At 31.7% G+C, this 16,772-nt stretch overlaps 1 non-coding gene across 1 annotated transcript; it reads right to left on the reverse strand.

The window, feature by feature from the left end:
* Window positions 1–2,969: 2,969 nt before the first annotated feature.
* Window positions 2,970–3,058, reverse strand: TRNAY-GUA (transfer RNA tyrosine (anticodon GUA)). Its single transcript is given in 2 exon segments — window positions 2,970–3,005; window positions 3,022–3,058. It is a non-coding gene; the product is annotated as a tRNA-Tyr (tRNA).
* Window positions 3,059–16,772: the final 13,714 nt, after the last annotated feature.

Below are 16,772 nucleotides of genomic sequence, written 5' to 3' on the forward strand. Positions count from 1 at the left end.
GTCAAGAGATTTGTTAATGTTACATTACATTTTTTAGAATTTGATTCGAACTCAAGATCTTTGATGGTTTAAAAGGATATGTTTTTATAAGATTTTTTTTTCTTTTGCACCGGTTTCCGACCCACTAATGATGGACGACTAATCCGACTCATGTGGAGAGGCATGCACAAATGTTCTTGGATGGATGTGGATTTGACTGATAGAATGGAGTATTTTGTAATTTTATTCATTAGCATGAGTTTTTTTTTTTCTTTTTACCGTTTATTTTAGTTTAGGATGTGCAACTATTATATATTTAACAGATTTCCTTGAATATTATTTTGACTTTGGAAATTATGTCAATTATGGGATTTGGTATTCAAGAGTCAATGAGATATTCTACAACTTTATGAATTGCATAATCATCAATTCAAGTGATTGAGTCGGATTTTATTTCTCGATTCTTAATATGGATGGTTGATTAAGATTTAAGATTAGAGTTTGGATAAACCCACTTGGGTTGGCCTAGTGGTAATTGGCTTGGGATCTGTGAGTGTATTTCTCCTTAAGGTTTCAGGTTCGATCTCAGGTTCGATTCTCTTTGGTGTCAATTTTGGTGGGCTAATTTAGCTTCTTCAAAAAAAGATTAGAGCTTGGATACCAAATTCTCTTCTTCTTTATGGGCTTCTTCAAAAAAAGATTAGAGGTTGGATACCAAATTCTCTTCTTCTTTATGGGTAGAATATAAAACAAACAAATTATTTTTAGGTATGAATATTAGCAAACATATTTGTTTTGACTAAAAAGTATATTTGTTAAACTTAAAGTACTCACTAATAAAAATTCTTGTAAATTCAAAAAATATTTGAAGAATATAATTACATTTTTATTATTTTGAGAAAATTAAACAAGGTTAACACGTCTAAATTTGATTTTTTTTTTTTTTTGGGAAGTTTTTTAAGATGAAGTTGTTGCTTGTGTGGGTGTGTGTATCAAAGAAACTCTTACGATTCAAAATGACGTAAATATGATAATTGGAAAGAAAAAAAATATCACCTACATGACAAAGTTCAAAAGGATTTCACGTCAACTTCCACATAACACACAAATTAATAGTGATTCATGAAGTTTCGACACGAGGAATCTAAAAGCAGCATCCAATTTTTTATGACCATCGTGGTGGTTCGAATATGAGAAAATTGTCATAACAATGGAGGAGACTCTTTTTTGAAATGCAATGATTTGCAATTCCGAGCATATGGAATGAAAGAACATTGAGAGGATTATAAATATGGTCTTTGTTCTTATCGTCATTGCTCGTGATGGTTGGAAAATCCACCTCAAGCGGCAGCCATGAAGGTTTCATGGTGGTCACGTCGCAGTTTTCTTTGAACAAGCAATGTTGTGATGGTAGTTAGGTCTTGGTTTTAATGACATTGGTGTGTCGCCAGAAACGTTTAATCAATCCAAATATGGTAATTTTGTGAAGAGAGGGGGATGAGAGTTTTTACAACCCATGATATGTCTTTCTGCATTTAGAAGGGAAGTAAAACTAAAAAGATATGTTTACGGGACTGAAGTCAAAACGCTTGATATTTGTGGGGATCATTTATATAATTAAGCCAATAATTAATAATATATGCATATATGTTCACATATAAATTAATAATAAACGTTAATCAAGCAGTTGATCTCAGATGGTTAATGAGATCTACCAAAGAGATAGATCGCACATGTTTTAACGATGCTCTAGTGGTTCTTTATCCTCGTAGGGCTTATACAGGAGAAGGGTCAGTTATATCAATGTGCAAAGAGATTTTTTTTCGATCCACATGTGCAAAGAGATTAATAGCAAAGGTTTTAAATTTTGAGGGTCAATTTTTGATATTTTAGTGCTTCATTTAATAAAAATATAATATTTTGAATAATTTATAGGGCCTAACAACACTTTCTTTTAATCATAGGTCCAATTTATAAAATTAAAACATAATCTAGTGTTTCACTCAACTCCGTAAAATTGTCTGATAGTTTTATATTTCATTTCAGAATGAGATAATCTAAAGCACAAAAATAATCAATAGTATGCCCTTAAGGCTTTGTTGAGTTCTTAGAATCCAACTTTACATATATTGGTATTTACCTTTTATTCACAACCTAGCCCCTACTCTCATAAACACAACGCTCAAGAAGAGAGTTATTATTGGTTAAAACTCGTTCATAACAAATCAAATATCTCAAAAACATTGTATCATCTTAACTAAATTATAAGATACTTTTTTCTTGTTTCACATAGTCCAACGACGAAATTCACACACACTAAATACAGAGGCGTGATGAATCACGGATTTGAACCTATATTTAAAATATCAAATGTCCGTAAACTTTTTTACCAAAATAGTCTCTTTTTTTTGTCAAGTAGCCTAGTGGTTAGTCCGTAAACTTTTTTACCAAAATAGTCTCTCTTTTTTTTTTTTTGTTGGTCAAGTAGTCTAGTAGTTAGAATTCACTTTTTTTAAGGTGAATAAGTGGGGTGTCTGGGGTTCGAACCTCAACCCCTGCATATAATTATGCATGTCCCTGCCAACTGAGTTATGCTCACGGGGACTAGTCTTTTTTTTTTTTTTATAAAGTAGTTTTATTTTTCTTTTACGCCTACCAAAATAATGTGCATATTTTTGTTTGAAAATTAGCATGAAAAAAAAAAGATGAACATTATTTGAAAGTAAAAACATTGTTCGTAAACTCCATATTCTTGCTGCCTCGAAAATACAAAAAAAGGACATTTATTTATTTATGGAAAATTGCTTTTTTATAATAAAAGAGTCTTGCTGCCTCGAAAATACAAAAAAAAGGACATTTATTTATTTATGGAAAATTGCTTTTTTATAATAAAATTATAATAAAAGAGTTTATCAAATCAGAAAGCATACATTTTATAAAAAATTAAGAAGTAAAAGATTTATAAAAAATTAAGAAGTAAAAGAAGAAAATCCGACCTGCCGGATTCGAACCAGCGACCTAAGGATTACCGAGGTTTAACCACTACAGTCCTCCGCTCTACCAACTGAGCTAAGGTCGGTTGATGACAGAAAAGTAGCCTCGTGGTATTTGAATAGATGGCTATAGTCCCTTTTCTCAACAAAAGCATGTGCAGATCATGATGCATCAAGGGATAAGTATAATTTTTCGTTTACCTTAAAGAAAAGTATGTAGAATTTTTCAGAGAATATATGAAACTACCCAATTTAATTTAAATGAGTAAAAATTACACGGTGGCAGTGAGCGGGGTCTCTTATGAGTAAGGAATGACCTTGTCGCTACGTTATCGGACAGTAATGAACTCGTTAATTAATATGATTTATTATTATTGTTCAGAAACAGGTTTGAACCTCAAAATCTCCACTTTATTTATGGTTTACGAGTATATGTTTATAATTGTTTTGTCTATGTACCAAAAAATGATTTATTGTTTATAAAATGTGGGTACTATAACTTTTTTCTTTGTTTGAGAGGGAGTACTATGATTTTTTAAAATTAGGTTGAACTTGAATTTTGGTATGACTTTCTCCTTAAATTTTTTATGATTTTTTTAAGAAGTTAAGTTAACCAACTCAAATTCAATTTTTTATCACTTATTTATTTATTTATTTGTTTACAATTATTTAAATCATTAACTAAAAGTGTTGCTCAAATCTCATTGCAATAGGAACAATGTCTCACTACAATAAAAATAACAATATAAATGAAGATTAAAACTAATTTGAGTTTGTCTGGTTGGTTTGCCTTAGGATCTTGGAGTGTGTTCCTCGAAAGGTCTCGTGTCGATTCTCCTTGGGGCCAATTTCGATAAGCTAGATTGACTTCTTAAAAAGATATAAATGAATATTATTTTAATCTTATCTGCAAAAAATTATTTGATCGTTGTATATGTCATAATCTCGCGCCCCCCCCCCCCCCCGCTCTCTCTCTCTCTCTCTCTCTCTCTCTCTACGCACACAATCAAATGCAATAGAAAAACACATTGATGTCTGTTTTTCTGGTATATTATCTAGGGTTAATGGTGCTTTACCCCCTGTAATATCAAGTCATTTTCAGTTTTCCCCCTGTAATTTTTTATTCATTTACCCCCATGTAAAAAAAATTGTTTTGGAATACCCCTCTAATAGGTCATTCAAAAACGAAAATTTTTGCAAAAAAAAAAAATAAAATTGGTTAAATCACTTTATTTATATAAAAAAAAAACAGGGGGTAAATCACTATTAACCCTATTATCTATAAAGGGAATACAAATTTTTTGTGCAGTTTTTTCATTTTTCAATTTGACCCTTTATTTAAATAATTGTATTTACTATTTGATCTTTGTTTAATCTATACTTCTATATTATATTTACCAGTATGGGTCTAAAAGGCCAAACCCAATTATTTGTTGCATAATCCATTAAGCAAGACCCATCGAGAACAACATAGGAAGGCCCAATAGATAAGCCAAGACAAGGACCATTGAGTCACCTCGTGAGACATGTAGCATTATACAAGACATGACCTGCTAGATCACCTCGACAGAGACATCACCCTGGAGTGATGTAAAATAGAGGTTAACACTCACAACAAGATACTAGGAACCACCTCGTTCCACCTTGCGTCTACGCATTACACAACCTCAAAGCATGATTAACATCTGGATAGCTACCAAGCTGCTCAAACATACCAAGACATCATCTAAACCGGATAGATGCATCCATCTACCTCGGTTTTCCGTTATACTAAGAATATCCTTAGATATACATGAGTCGTTCCTACTTATAAGCGATTCAGTTGAACTAGATAGGTATCCTCGCATATCTGGAACGTTATGAAGTGAAAATAACGGTCACATGGAAGAGGATTTGAATTGTAGCCCTTTGAAATATTGGTTGCTTCTCAACCTTGAGAAGATGTTCGAATTTGATGATCTGAAATACGTATCAAAATGAATTTGATACAATAAGAGATTGAATGATTGTGCATGCTTCTGAATTATTAAATAAAGGAGTAAAGAGATAGAGAATATGTCACAAAGAAGTTATATTGGTTCATCCTAATTGGGCTAGTTCAGTCCCCACTAATTGAGAGATTTTCCAATATGGTGTATGAGATACCCTCTTAGATTATGCATTTTTTCTTTTCTTTTTTGGTCTATCTGACATTACAAGTTTCTGACAACCTCTTTAGACTTCAACTACCACAATCCACCTTTATTCCCCAAAGAGGATTAGTGCAGCTTTATAGTTGATGACTCAATAGTTCTTGTGATCTTATTCTTACAATTGATCAATTTTATATCACATTGACCTTTCTTTCTTTCTCTCTCTCTCTCTCTCTCTCTCTCTTCTCTCTCTCTATCTCTTTCTCTCTCTCTCTCTCTACACACACACACATCACACTTTCTCTATAAGTTCAACCTAGTCGCCAAAAGGTAAATATGAACTTTTTTATCTAAGTTCAACTTGCTCACACTACAATTGATCTAAACTTTTCAAATACACTTAAAGTTATTCAAAAGATATATTGGAGGTTTTATTGTATTTATGATTGTTATCTAATGTTTGAGAGTGAATCTGAAGTTGCAAGATTATTCTCATCTTTTTTAAGTAATCTTGATTTTTTGTTTCTGATCATTTTGGGACATAATTTTGATGCAGAAATGAGATATGTTGGGTATGAGAGTTCTATCATTTGAATGATGAAATCCATTGTAGAGCTTTATTTTGGTTGGAAAGTAAAAAATTAGCCGCTGAGAATTAGTTGTTTTTGTCCTTCAGGGGCTTGCCTTAATGACCAAGCAACTCTTGAAACTAGCCGTTGAGATGAAGATGACTTTGACAACTTTAGCATAAATGATACTTTATGATAATTTATCGTTGACCATAGGATTAGTTGTTTTGATTCCTTTGAACTTGATCAACTTGTCTTGTGCTTGAAGTATTCTCCATTTCCTCATAAGTTGTTGTTCGTCTTTTTGTCTACTAATTTAGACCAGATAATTAACCTTTATTTCCTTTGTCGTAGTATTCCAAATCTTACCATGTATAGAGGACTGTCTTAAAATCTACTTACACACAGTAACATATAGATAATAGATAAAATTTTCCATCGTTGTTAATCTTCTTGGCATCAAAACTTAATCTAAAGTTATTATTTGAACCAATTTGGTTCTTACACAGTCTCTGGGTTGCTAGGTTTTTTTTCATGACTTGTTACAAATTTGATATAGTGAGGGGCAGATTGGGATCTTTGGATTGGGTTTTCGCTCCAATTCCTTTTAGTTTTTTTGGCTCTCGTCACCTTTTGGGTTATATGGTGCAACACTGATGACATGTCATCTTACGTTATTCTTAGCATGTTTATCAGTTATTTTCAGTAGGTTTTACCAGCAAAAAAGAGGAATATTAGATCAATTGTCTATGATTTCGGGATATTTGCAATGTTTTCTATATTTGAGTCTGTCATTTTATTCTTCCCGAAACATAGCAATTCTAGGGTGTTTTTGATGTAATTCACGAAGAAATCATGCAAATCAGAAAAACACGAACATCCGAAGATTAGCAAAGACATTGGGAAGATCAAAAATGAAGATCCAAGAGGCCTCATAAGACTTTACAGATGGAGGAATTTTGTTCTCACGTCCCAAGACAACTTATATGGAAGCAAACACCCAAAACGATGGGAAAACAGATAATTTGGGCCCGAAAAGCATCCCCATGCGCATAGGGCGTGCACCATGCGCCTAGGGCATGGTTTGTGCTACACTCACATGCGCCTAGGGTATGGAGTGCAAGCCCCGAGCACTGAAAAGTGCGGGGCAAAACTGACTTTTCCTACTTTTTATGGGTAAAGCCCGATTTTTGGGCCCAACTTTAGGTGGAAATTCTCCTTATAAATACCGCATTCCTCATTCATAGTTTTCTCGTTCTGAACTGGAGTAGTTCAAGAGGAAAGCAATTCTAAGAGCTTTAAGTGGAGTTTATCTATCTTCTCCTTGTTTTTCTAGGGTATGTTTATATCTTTTTGTAATTTGTCTTTAGTTACCATGTATAATTAAATCTTTTCAGGCTAGGGTTCTAAGATGAACCTCTATTTTATTTGTTAGATATTTATTTAATTTAAAGTCTTTATTCAGTTATTTTATGTTCGTTGTAGCACCGTAAAAATAATAGTATATTCTTATTAGCTACTATTTACTAAATCAACTTAATTTAAAATAATAGTTTATGAGTGTGTTAGTGGGATAGAAAAAAATAAGGTTATTATGGAGAAGAAAATAAAGAGTAATGGCAAAGCTGTCATTTTACAATCATAAGTTTCTATATATAAGACCAAGTCAACAATTAGGGGGAAAACTTCTCAAGAACCTCCCCGCTTTCAACTTCACGTTAAACAGAACCAAAAACCCTCACCCTTGACTCCCAATAACAACAAGAACGGTTCCAACAATTCTTGGCATCATCACTGACCCTCTTAATCAGGTGAGTTCTTATTAAGTGTTGATTTTAGGGATTATAATTTGAGAACTAAATAGGTATAGTAATTCAGATATATATTGGTAATTGAAATAGTCATCATATAGAATAGACGATGTTGTTATTAGAATCCCCACGATGAACGGTGTGGAAATGAATTTTGAGTTGTTAGAACCCAAAAAGATAGCTTCTGTGAGGTGTAGCTCTGTTAGGTGTAGTTCCCGTGAGATGTAAAACCTAAAATCTATATCTATTTGTTTATATGTGAACCTGGAGCATGTAGCTCTTATATAATCAAAATTGGTGGATATTACTTATGGGCAACTAAATTAAGATCGTTATATATGGGTATAGGAATGTAAACCGTATAATAATAGTAATACTCATATGTATATATATTAGGTAGTTCTTATGCTTTAGATTGTGAAGAACCTATGTCTATTAACCTATGTTATGAATGGAATTATACATAAAAATATATGTGTGTGCCGTAATGGATATATACACACACACACACACACACACATACACACGAGTATTAGCTTTTATGTGGTAGTGGGTTTTGCACCTTTAAATTTTAAGTTCTGTTATGTTCTGATGTCGAATTGTTACAGGTCTATTATATATCTATCATAGTTTATAAATCAAGGTGAAAAACACTAGTCATTAAATTATATGACTAGGCAGTATAATGAAAGAATTTAAAAGATACAAATTGTGAGGTAGAAGGGTATCCTCATGAACATGGGATGTCCTAAGTATGTTCGGTAAGGGAAGGTAACTGGGGTGCCATTTAGGACTTATTAGTCTACCTTACTGGTTTGCAACCACCTAAGTATACTCACGCTCGGGTGGACTTTTGCAACACGCATAGATAAGTAAATGATGAAAATACCTTAATGAAAAGGGTTGTATTGATGATTAAGTTCTATAGTAGATATAGACTATATTAATCATTCTTTGATGAATATGTATTAATGATGATGAGATTACAGTATCTAGCCATAATTGAAGTTTTAGTATAGGAAGTTTATATGCAAGAACTTAGCAATATTATTGAAGGGGCCAGGTACATATATGGTTTAGTTATGAACTCACTGAGATGTATTTCTAATCCCAATTAGTTTTCATGTTTACAGATAAGTGAATTGTTGAAGGCAAGGCGAAGGACACTTGAGGAGTTGTTCGTTGTGGAAGTCTTTCTTTTAGTTTCGTTAACTTTCATTCCCTAATAAATTGAAGTATGCACTATGTACTCCTTGATTACTTTATGTAATAAGTACTCTGACTGTTTGAGTTTTAACTTTGAGTTTTACCAGTTGCTAGTATCTTAGTGAATATTTCTATATTATTTTCTAATTAATAATATGGAGTGTCACATTCGTTATATAGTTTCAGCGTTGTGCGTAAGATTTGTCTCCCCTGGAGCATAACCCTAGTTTAGGCACTTAGGTAGTGATAGTGCCTAATATTGATATTTATATTTTGATATTTCTACATGTCTATCTAGGAAGTAATTAATTATTAATTAGGTGAAACAAACCGAAAACGACTATCCCCTGATAGTAAGTACTTAGGATGTGACATAACTAATATTAAGTAACATCTGCTAAAATCAGGAAGTAAGTAGTTAGTAATTAAGGTAAATATGATTTCACGACTTAAATCAGCCTAATAACTTCATTCTTTCCCTTGGTAAAGTAGACGCTGTTAGGGCTGCCCGTTTGTAGAACTACTAAGAGAGAGTGTGTGCTATGTACTTCTAAGATTCATAGATGAGATAACCTTCAGGAACACTGATCATCATACCTTTGGAAATCTATGAGTTCCACCCTAAGTTTATGTTTCAATTACCCCTAAGCGAGTAATACCCCCCACACTAATTATCCTTACCAAGGTGGCGGATCCTATAGGATTTATAACTTTATATTGTAGCGCGCATATAACCTTAGTGTGGATCAACATGTGCAACTCGATAGGCGGAGGGATAAACCAAATCAACCATGATAGTATAGACCCCGCACATAATGATCATTGTGCGATCATCAGGTGCAGCTTGACAACTGATTAGGTTATCACGTCCATGAACTCATCACTTAAATATCCCTTACATGAATTAACTTGAATAAGATTTGACTGTTATGTAAATCTAACAAATGAATAAAGGGGATTCAAAGAATCTTAACCGCTGCTTACATTTCTGCAACCAAAACAAGTAACTTACTCTGTTGCAAACAGAGAAAAATTGCAATCTCTAACCCTAAACTCTTTTATTTATTTTATTGTTTTAAAATAAATAACGCGAATTGTTTAGACGAAACAACAATCCATGTGGATACGATACTCTACTTACACTTTATTACTTGGTAAACGATTTGGCACACCTGCCTAATCCTACCATCAAACACCTATTGCCAATATCCATCTTTGCCGACTGAAGTTCAACGACGGTCTATGTTCATCGAAGGTTGAAATATTTGACTGGGTTGTGTTTCATATTATGGGCCCTTATAGATCTAAGATGCTACCTCAGTTTTGTTGGTTTTGGTTCCTCCGTCATTCATTGCTTGACAGTGGTGGTGTTATGTTAGCTCCACCTAATGGTAGTTGTTGGTTTATTATGTATGCTCGAAAGAGCTTTAGCATGTGATCCAGACGCTTTTGTGTTTCAAGTCGATTTATAGCCATTGATGCTTGCTATCATCGAGTTTCATCGTAATGAGTTGCTGGCTCTTGGATATGCTTCCCTGTCTTTTGTATTTCCTTTACAAAGTGAATACCCATCTTGGTGCTTCATAATTTTCTAACGAACCAATTTTGTTCCTGACAAAATAAACTCAAAGCAGTCCATAACATTTTCATATTCATTGACAAATAAGTCCTTATATTATAATGAATCATAGATTACTTTGTTCCCACTATAAAAAGTGAGTTAAAATGCATATATATATATATATATATATATATATATATATATATGGTTTTGCTAGAAGCCATCGATGAATGTGTCTTTTAGCAACCCACACCTCAAGGTGTGATTTCCACTTTTTAGTTATAACTTTGCTAAAATACACCTTCATAAAATTTAGTTGGTGTCTTTTAACAATACTCATAAAATAACTTGCTAAAAGACACCTTCCTAAAATGTGTCTTCTACCAAAACCCATATTATATATATATATATATATATATATATATATATATATGTATATGTATATATCTATGTATGTATCTATGTATGTATGTATGTATGTATGTATGGGAATAACTAGAAAGTTATTCTATGAGCATTTGTTAAAAGTCACCAATTAATTTTTATGAAGGTGTCTTTTAGCAAAGTTATAACTAAAAACTGGAAATCACACCTTGAGGCGTGGGTTGCTAAAAGACACCTTCATGGGTGGCTTCTAGCAAAACCATATATATACTCCCTCCGATTACTATTATAAGCAAAAATTGACTTTTTAGGTTCATTCAACAAATGTTGTATGTAGTCCATATATAAACCACATACATCATTCATTGAATGAATCTAAAAAGTTAACTTTTGCTTATAACAGTGACGGGAGGGAGTATATATATATATATATATATATATATATATATATATATATATATATATATATGAGTTTAACTTAGACCAACAAAAAAAATGAAGGTCCAAGTTAGCAAATATGCACCTTTTTATTTGGACAAAAATATCCTTCATCTTTATTATCTAAAACTAATAGTTTTAAGATTACTTTAGTAATTTTCATTAAAACATATTTGTTAACTTGCACCAATTTGCTAACTTAGACCCACTTTTATTTTATAACAAATAGCTTGAGGGATATTTACTAAACTATCCCTTAATTTAAATTGGTTTACACTAGTGGATATTGGTTTTTTTGTCCAAATCTAACTTGGACCTTCATGTTTTTTGTTGGTCTAAATTAACAAACCCCATAAATATATATCTCTATCTCTATATACATGTATTCTAAGCTACACTTTGCTGACGTGTCTTCTCACAAATGCCTCATTTTCTATCTAATTTTCTAAGCCTTTGTTGCTATACTTCCTTCCTAACGCTACATTCAATTTTTTTTAACTCCTTTTACAATTTAATGTTTTAATGTTAATTCATTCTTATAACTTCTTCTAATACTCATGCTAAAAAGTAGTCTAATGGTTTCACAATTATATAGAAGATATGCACATCCGAAGTAGTCTAACGGTTTTGTTATGGAAATTGTAAAGATCACTTTTTATTCTTATTCATTCATGACTTTTCATTTGCATATTTGATTTTAATAAGTGTATCCTTTTAAAACTCTTAACCTTTCAATTCAATGATAATAATAATTAAAAACTATTATGTTAATTAATTATATTATATATAGGTCTTATATATGTACAACCCCCTTGGTACACATGTGAGTGTGAGATTTCAATCTGACTGGATTCTACGTATTGCACAGGAAGAAGAATTTTGTCAGCCGAGAGTATTGTAGTACATAGTTATTTGATACCGTTGTGGTAATGAATTTCAAACTTATTTGATGGATTGTGTTGATATGTGTTACACCATAGAATGGTGATCATTGTTTAAGAAGTAGAGGGGAAACAATTGTATGTGCCGAAAATGAAATTATGGGGGGTTTATGAATGTTTACATAAATGATTTTGAGCTGGTATATTGGTTTGTATGATGTATCTCTTTTTTCATGACTTTATAGAGGCATATTAAAAACGTTAAAATATGACTTTACACAAAAAATTAGAAATTTTCAACATGTAACAAATTAATTATGAATTTTTAAAATGTTGAAAACTCAAAAAACAAAACCACCTAAAATTCAATGGTGGAACATGGAAAGCCTGGATCATGAAAAAAATATTTTAAGGTATGTTACACAAAATCATTCAATTTTTGTAAATATAAATTAGAATTTTCATTGAATGTCAAGAAATATTTGTTTAATTACTTCATATAATATTTTATTTCACTATTACACAATAAATTAATTTTGACAAAATCAACAATACACTATCATTTTTAACCGACTTATGTACTTCGACAAGGAAGAGGGTCTCTAAACAATAATAATATTATTATGTAAAGACCCAACAATCCTTGTCGAGCTACATGTATCTCCTCTTGGGAGAAACACTTCAAACTAGTGGTCTCTCCTCAATATGGAAATAAGGAGTAACTCACAATTTCTCAATTTATTGTAGTGGTAAGCTTCCTTATTTATAACTTCTATTCCTTTCAATGTCTAGTAACTGTCCGATGTGGGACATTTACAAAGTTTTTTTTTTTGAATAAAAGATGCAACCTACTAAGAATCAATGTAAAACGGCTCTTCTTCTTCAACATAACTTGACAATCCAAGTCTACCATTTTTACCGGATCCCCAGACCCACATTTCTCCTTTTAACGTGAGAGCAACTGAATGTGCATGCCCTGCTGAAAGTGAAACAGGATTTCCCCCAGCCAATGCATCAATCAAGGCAGGAAGGTTCGCAGGCTCTGATCTTCCAAGCTGAGAATTCATGTTCCACACCCAATAAGTAAAGTTTGTAATTGCCACAGTTGCTCTAATATCTGATTCATCAAGCTGGCATATTGCCAAAGAATGGCCAAGCCTTGCTGCTAAAATTGGTCATACACCATGTTACTTCCACAGCTCAAGAGGGCACCATTAAGGGTTAAACAATACTTGATATTTGAGAAAGAATGAAAAACCACGCAAATGAAACTTGCTAAGCATTAACAAGTGTATCGTTAATTTAGTGTCTGAAATTGTCCGGATGTTATCAACCTTGTTCCTGAGTTAAAGGAAATGAGAATTTTTATTGCCATTTAATTTTGGGGCCGATTCTTCAACTATATAGTAAAAGGTAATGAAAGACCACTTAAGATATATAGTGATATAATTTAGTCATATAGTTATTCAACAACATTAATAAAGTTTATTGCCTTATACATTATTGTTGTTGAATGATAGAACAAGTAGAGACAAACTTTATGATAGCTGATCCACTAATCAAAGGCACAACACATAAGGTCTTTCATATGGTTGAATTAGTGGGAGTCAGGTTATTTAATATGAAAATTATAAGTATGCTATTGCTTTAATCAAGTAATTCATATATCACAATCAATGCTAAAAGTAAAAATATAAAGGAGAGAAGAACACCAAGATTTATAGATGTTCCCCTTTTCTGTCCTTATTAGGGGTACATCCTCTCTTCGCGATAGAAAACACCTATATCACGGGCTTTCACTATGATGAAAATGTTTACAAGTGTTTGATTACAAAGATTCCTTCAATTCCTAATCTTCTATGTTAAGCAATCACACAAGATCCAATATTCAAGACCTTTTGAAATTGGACAACCATAAGGTCTTCAAATCTCAAGCTTGCATGGAATCCCTTAACTTCAACTCAAAGAATTTGTCTCTGCGATGCCTCCGCTTCGATCCCATTGAACCTTGAATTGATGAGAAAGAAACCCTACAATTTCCTTTGGAGGTGAAAAGAGCTTTCTTTTCCTTTTGGTCATTGATCCACCACCAGGACCCTTGAGAGAAACCAATCTTACAAGTTTTATAGCATCCTAACAATCCAAACCTCACTCTACAAAAGTTTGTAGAGAAAGTGTTTAATGTGAGTAAGAGTATATATAGGTGTGAGTGAAACAAGTTAATTTTATCCACACAAAAAAAAGAGAGAGCTTGAATCGAATCATAAAAAACATGATACGATTTAAACATTGTAAAATGAGAGAATCTAAAGAACATGAAGATTGATACAAATCACAAGAAAAATGAATCGTATCAGGAAATTTTCAGATGAAGTTTGATTCGTTTCAAACATGCAAAGGCAAGAGTTTGAATCGTATCATGAAACACAGATGAAAATTGATACGATTCAAAGAGCACGAATACATATCAACTAAGCCAAAATCAGATACAGATGGCTCAAATGAATTGATTCAAAAACTTCAAGGAAAGTTATGAATCGTATCAAATATCATCAAAAGATCAAGGGAACCCGAGACAGGGAATGATACAATTCAAAAATGTTTGGTAACACTCTGTATCGAATCAAACACTCAGAAGCATAATTTGAGAATTCAAAGAAACTCATAAACACAATACTAATGATTTGTAAACATAAGACATTATTGTAGAGGGCTAAAGATAAAAAAAAATGTGGTGGAATTAATAAGGTGCTTTCACAATTAAGTTATTTAAACATAAAGCATAAACATCCTCAAAATTAAAACATCATCAAAATCTAAAACTAAATGATTGAAGGAGCAACTACACACTTGACAAGGAAATATATTTTAATTAAAAATTCAATATGCCTACCAAAATTGTTATTTTCAATAAAAAAAGTTAAAAAATTCTAATCAAACCCGTGCAACGCACGGGTTATATACCTAGTATACATGTATTCTAAGTTACACTTTGCTTATGTGTCACCTCAACAAAACTCTCCCTTTCTAACCAATCTTTCATACTAATGCCACGTGGCTTTCTCTCTTTTCTTTTAATCACTCTTTCATAACTCTTTTTAATTATAAAATGGCTGATTTAATTGTCACAGCTGTAGAAAATTTATTTATTTTATTACTCAACTCCATGAATTATAGGTAACTGCCAAAAGTTAAGGATTTTTAAAATCTCAACTATGAAGGGTTTTGTGCGTTAATGTTGATTTTCTTTAAAAATATCATTTGGTTTTCATAAAGTTCATACTAATAAAAAAGTTTTAGTATTTAGTGTGTTCTCATAAATAATGTCCTTTGTTCCTAAAAATATGAAATACACTTTTATGGCAATTAAATAGAAATAGAAGTGAAGGTTAGACATCCAATCAATGAATTAATTTCCAACGTGAACGGTTGATTTCAATATTGGGAGGCTGAAACTTGAATCATATCAATTATTACTTTGTTCTCTCAAACCGTTGGAATCAAAAATCAAACCGCTGGAATTTCAAACACTTTTGGAATTGAACAGTGAAAATTAATTGGAATGAATTGTATTTATATAAGCGCATGTAAGCAGATTGTAATTTGTGACTCCTTCCACTACCAATTCTTTCATTTCCTTCAACTATCTGTGTTTTTTCTTCCTTCCATCTTCTTGCTACATTATATCTTGTCTATCTCTATCTCTATATTCATGCATTCTAAGGTGCACTTGGATGATATGTGACCTCACCAAAACTCTCTCATTCTAACTAATCTAAGGTACACTATCCAACTTATAAATATATAATTCTTATTTTAATACTGTATTAAACTAGGTTATATTTTTATTTTTCATCCTCCTGTTTTGACTATTTTTATATGTTATCTAATAGTGTGTGTGGGTTTATCTAACCTAAAATTATGTACTCTGTTATTGTTCTTATTGATTTTAAATTACAATTTACATGCAGTGCCTTGATGTTTTCATGACTTAGAGAGAGTGGATATTGGAGGCATTCAATCATAGCGGAAAGTTTAATTAATCTACAAATTTAAAATGTGTCTCATTTGTAAGAGATGTCACTCAATTTAGATAAGCTTGATGTCGATATTACATATTTGAAAAAAAGTTGAAAGAATATATGAAAATGAGTTAAAAGGAGACATACATAAAAATTTAAAATGTTATTGTTATGTATATAGGCGTGAATCTTGGTTAAAAGATTAATTGAGTTAAGAGTTCAAGGTTCAAGTCATTGCAAAAAGAAAAAGATCAACATAACAATTAACATACTTAACATTTGCCGTTAAAAAAAATTTGAATCTCGATTCATATTTTCGCTTTTAGGTATTAACTTATTTGGCGTTTCTTCTATAAATTTTATACTTATTTTTTAAAATAATTACATTATTATTTGAATCAAATTAATAAACGTGTAAATTGTGGCTTTGAATAGTTGACAATGATATAGATAAAATTTCTTTTTTCCCACATTTTTTAACATAAAATTATACCACATTTATCGTCAAATGAATATAATATAAATTCGTTGCTATCTATCTACCTTCTATACTATACTATACTATATTGAATACTAAACTTGAGTTAACCTTTGGTTTGGATTGTGCCTATGTGGCACTCTATAAAACCTCTTCTTCCTATCTTAAAAATTGCCACCTTTTTCATATTATTATTCTTTCAACTTCATTATTTTTTTTACCCAATTCTTTCAACTTCATGAGTTACATAACAACCACTATATGAATAGTAATGTCTAAAGATACTAACTCCTATTGTTATATGAATTTTCTTATTTC

Source organism: Medicago sativa, chromosome 4 (assembly GCF_051527215.1).
Source record: "Medicago sativa cultivar Bolivia chromosome 4, Bolivia_mono, whole genome shotgun sequence".
NCBI classification, from domain to species: Eukaryota; Viridiplantae; Streptophyta; class Magnoliopsida; order Fabales; family Fabaceae; genus Medicago; species Medicago sativa.